This window comes from Mastomys coucha, unplaced genomic scaffold (genome assembly GCF_008632895.1).
Source record: "Mastomys coucha isolate ucsf_1 unplaced genomic scaffold, UCSF_Mcou_1 pScaffold7, whole genome shotgun sequence".
Taxonomy (NCBI): Eukaryota; Metazoa; Chordata; class Mammalia; order Rodentia; family Muridae; genus Mastomys; species Mastomys coucha.
This window is the reverse complement of record NW_022196913.1, coordinates 35,778,684-35,783,683: the sequence shown is the minus strand read 5'-3', so window position 1 is coordinate 35,783,683 and position 5,000 is coordinate 35,778,684. Positions and strand designations below refer to the sequence as shown.

The 5,000-nt window shown below is 43.2% G+C and overlaps 1 long non-coding RNA gene across 1 annotated transcript in view; it reads left to right on the top strand.

Annotated features, from left to right (window-relative positions):
* Positions 1-4,617, top strand: part of LOC116082282 — a 17,141-nt gene extending 12,524 nt beyond the window's left edge. Inside the window, exon 2 of the long non-coding RNA XR_004115229.1 lies at positions 4,459-4,617. This is a non-coding gene — a long non-coding RNA (uncharacterized LOC116082282). The remainder of the gene's footprint in view (positions 1-4,458) is intronic.
* Positions 4,618-5,000: the final 383 nt, after the last annotated feature.

Sequence of the window (5,000 nt, the reverse complement as noted above, 5' to 3'; positions counted from 1 at the left end):
TATACATCTGATAAGGAACTCGAGACTCCATAGGAAAGCAACACAGTAGCAACAAAACTAAAATAAATAGTTCTGTTAAATGGGCAATGGGGCAGTAGTGGTGCAATGCCTTTAATCCTAGCACTCAGGAGGCAGAGGCAGGGTGCTCTCTAAGTATGAGACCAGCCTGGTCTACAGAGTGAGTTCTGGAAAGTCAGGGCTGAGACAGAGAAAACCTGTCTCAGAAACAAAACAAAACAAAATCCATAGAATCAGCTGACTGGGACTCAAGTGGGCTTACAGAGATCAGGGGGCCTCAATGGGTCTGACGGAGGTCCTCTGCATACATGTTATGGATTTATAGCTTGGTATTCCTGTGGGATTCCTATCAGTGGGTGCAAGGACTGTCTGCAACTCTTTTGCCTGCCTTTGGGACCCTTTTCCTACTATTTGGTTGTCTTGTTCAGCCTTAGTGTGAAAATATGTGTCTGGTCTTATTGTAGCTTATTACACTGTATTTGGTTGATGTCCCTGGAAGGTCCCCTCTTTTCCATGGGAAAGTGAAGAGCAGGGGTGGATGGAGGAGCACAGGTAGGGGATGTGTATGTTAAGAAGATGCCTGAGGAAGGGGAAATTGCATTTGGGATGCCATATATGAGAGAAGAATAAATAAATAAAAAGGAGCAAAGTGGGCAAATGATTTTAATAAATATTTTTCAAGAGAACATGCAAATGGCCAACAGATATAAGAAGAACTCCTCAACTTCAAGAACCATCAAGAGAAATCTATCAAAACCACAAGGAGATCCCCACCTTACTCTACTAGAAAGGCAGCCATCAAAAAGATAAAGAAACACATACACACAGTTGGTGAGAATTGTAGTATAGTCATTATGGAAAACTCCATGGAAATTAAAAAAGAAAAAAAAAAACCCAAAACAAAAACTCTGAAAATCATTGCCTCCATAAACTGCAGTAATCTCACTAGTAGGTATTTTCCAAAGGAAATAAACCCAGTATGTGGAAGAGATATCTGTACCCCCACATTCCCTGAAGGAGTATTCACACAGGCTAAGATGTGGAACTGACATAAATCTAAGTGCATAACACTGGACAAATGGATAATTGCAAGTGTATTGTGGGACACTATTATTCCTCACAGCAGTGAAGAGTGAGACAGAGATTACTAGAGACTGTAGGTGGAGAGAGAGGAGGAGGGGAAAGGGAATAGACTGGTCAGTAGGTGCCAAGTCACAGTTGGATAAAAGAAATAAGTTCTGGTGACCTATCCTTTTGCATGGTAAAGTGACTGCAGAGGACAATAATGTAGCCTATACTTTAAAACAGCTAGAAGAGAAGGGTTTTGGTTCTCTCTCTCCTCCCCTTTCTTCTTCCCTCCTTCTCTCCCTCCCTCCTTCACTCCTCCCCTCTCTCCTCCCCCCCCCTTTCTTTCTTGGATTGAGACATGGTTTCTTTGTGAAGCCCTGGCTTTCCTGGAACATGATCTGTAAAGCAGCCTGGCCTCGAACTCAGGTCCACCTGGCTGGGGATCCTCCTAAACTCAGATCCTCCTAAGTGCTGGTTGAAGAAGACAAGCTTTTATATGGCTTCCCCACAAAGAAATAATAAAAATAGGAGGTGATGGAAATTCTATCTTTTTTTTTTTTTGGTTTTTTTTTTTGGTTTTTTTCAAGACAGGGTTTCTCTGTATAGCCTTGGCTGTCCTGGAACTCACTTTGTAGACCAAGCTGGCCTTGAACTCAGAAATCCACCTGCCTCTGCCTCCCAAGTGCTGGGATTAAAGGCATGTGCCACCACTGCCTGGCTGGAAATCCTATCTTGACTTGATCATCACACAGTGAATTCATATATTGCAATGTAACATTGCACTGTAAGTACGTATAATTATGATGGATACATAATAAGCTCTTAGAAAATGCAGTATTTGCATTTAGCCTATGCACACCCTTCCAGCACCTTTAACTCATCTCTAGATACCACACAGAACCTATTCCATATAAATACTGTGCAAATCACTGCTACAGCATATTAGTTAGGAATAAAGGTGAGAAAACGGTGTGAACATATTCAATACAGAGGCGGGTACATTTTCTGAATGTTTAGTGGTCAAATTGGGTTGAGTCTGAGGATTTGAAACCCAAGGAGACAGAAGTCATCTTTTTTGGATTTGCCTGGTATATCTTTCTTCTCCAGGTAACACCATTTCCATACCCATAAGGAGAATTCCATCCTGCTTTGCATGCACTTTGCCCAGCCATGAGTAACCCCTGCCTGTTCTGTTGCCTTAGTGGGTGGTCAAGTAGCATTCACCACCCAGAGAAATGTTCTGGGCTTGTTAGCAAAGCCAATTGGGGAGGGTTTTCCTCTGCCTCTCTTTTCTGGAGCATGGGGATTAAGAGTATTTTTGATGATCATCATGTGACTCTTCTGGCTTTTCAGAGGAAGGAAGCCCTTTGTAACAGAAAAGAATGAGGTCAGTACATGTGCACAAATTGTGTGTGTGTGTGTGTGTGTGTGTGTGTGTGTGTGTTTGTTGTCTGTCTTCATTAATCACCAGCTCTTCAGTTCCATAAATGCATTCTAAGTGCCTGTCCTGAGATAGGCAGTGTTTTAGGTGTGGGGGAAATACTCATGATGTCAAGGACTCTGTCTTCCAAACTTAAATTTGAAAGATGAGGGTCTACACAGAAATATATACAACCTTTTAGAGACAAAATGGCTCCAGAACAGAGGCTACCTCAGAGAGAAGTTAAGTACTATGGCAGTGGTACAGGAGGGTGGTGTGCTAGACAGCTAGAGGCTGGTGGTGGTCTTGGCCCTCAGGTCATGTTGATATGAGGTGAAGGTTGATGACTAAGAGGAGCCGGCTATGGGAAGACATGGTGCACATGGAGCCAACTATTCAGAGGTCCCAACGAATGACCTTGGATTGATTGTTCAAATAATGCCAATTGAGAGAGGGAGCCTGGACTGTCTTTCTCCTTTCTAGGTGCCCCTTGTTCACACTTAAAAAGGAAAGCATTAGTAAACAAGGAGGGGGGTTGAGGAGTGGTTTGTCCTTTTTCTATTCAGTCATCTTTCCTGTGACAAGCATGTGATATTGACTTCCTCAACACAGGCAGAGCAGGTTAAAAGCCTTTGATGGTCATGTGGCCCTCCCATTGCCTTTTGTGTGAGGTAGCCCATTTTTAGGCATGTGTAGTGTGAGAACTGCTTTTCTCTAATTCAGTTGCACTCACATTCTTTCTACACTATGGAGACACTGAGACCAAAGCTCAGGATTATTACAGTGAAGACCTTGAGGTCAGCACTGTTCCAACTATGCTGATCTGCATTCCCAGCCTCGGAGCTCAGGGTGATGGGGAGGGCCTGGAGTAGGTTCCCAACTCCAATTAAAGAGAAAGAAGAGCAAGGGTGGGGAAGACTAAAGAGAGATCTTAGGTTAGGCATAGTGATACATGCCTTCAATCCCAGGGACTTGGGAAGTAGCGGTAACTAAGTCCATGAGAGTTCGGTGCCAACCTGGAGTTCCAGGCTACCCAGAGGTACCCAGTGAAACCACATCACACAAAAAAGCGGGATTTTATTGTGGTCTTAAGTAGATTGTAAAGTCATACCTTCCCAAAATGGTATGTCAAGTTTCAAATTCCAATGAAACAAAGCCCAAGAGTGTTTCCATTGATGTGATTCAGGCTGCAAACAATGGAAATGCGCACTCAAGCCATATAGGCTGTGGCTTACATCACTGAGAATGTGGAGCAGGCTATGCTAATAGCTCAGTGATGGCAGCAAGGACCCATATTCTTTCTGCTTTTCCTTGTTGGACACAGAATCCACTTCAGTCTAGAAACTGTCTTCCAAAAATCTAATATTTTATTTTATATTTTTTCATTTCTTTTGTAATTAATTGATTCATTCACCTTACATCTATATTGCAACCCCTCCCGAGAGTCCTATCTCTCTTAGCCCCTCCCTCACCTCCCCTAGGTAAGACTTCCAGTGGAGGGTTCAGGATACTAAAATGTGTCCTGCCTACAAGAAAGTGCAGGGACAAAGATAGAACAGAGATTGAGGGAATGGCCAACCAATGACTGGCCAAAATTGAAACCCACCCCATGAGCAAGAACCAATCCTGACACTGTTAATGATACTCTGTTATGCTTGTGGATAGGAGCCTAGCATAACTGTCCTCTGAGAGGTTCCACTTAGCAGCTGACTGGAACAGGTGGAGAGATCCACAGTCAGACATTAGCCAGAGCTTGCAGAGTCTTTGGGGGAAGGACTGAGGGACCTGGAGGGGATAGGGTACCCCACACTAAGACCAAAAGAGTTAACTAACCAGGACCCTTGGGGACTCCTAAAGACTGAACCACCAAGAAAAGAGCATACACGGGCTGGACCTAGGCCTCCTGCAATATTTCATATTTCTTATATGTATTTATTTTATTGTATGTGTAGGTTTGGTCTGCATGCAAGTCTGTGTACCACAAGCATCCCTGATGCATGTAGAGGCCAGAAGAGAATGTTGGATTCCCTGGAACTTGATTGCAGACAGCTGTGAGCCAACACGTAGGTGCTGGGAATAAACCTGTCTTCTCTGCAAGGGGACAGTAGCACCAAAGAGAGTTGTGTTATCCTGTTTGCACTAAGAAGATAAAAATAAGAGGGGGAAGTTCTATCTCCTAACAGTAGAATGAAGGCCTTCTTCTTTTTAGTGGGTGGGAAGGGTTTTGACCTGTTCTTCTCACTAGACGAGTGTTAGTATTCAAAGGAAGTTAGTTTACAATTAATCTAATTCCATGGTTCTTAACATGTGAATTGTGTCCCCTTTGGGACTGGATGACCCATTTACAGGGGTCACATATCAGATATCCTGCTTATCAGATATTTATATTATGATTCATAATAGTAGGATGGAACTAGAAAATATCATCCTGAGTGAGGTAACACAAACCCAAAAGGATGTGCATGGCATGTACTCACTATCTTAGCCAAAAAGA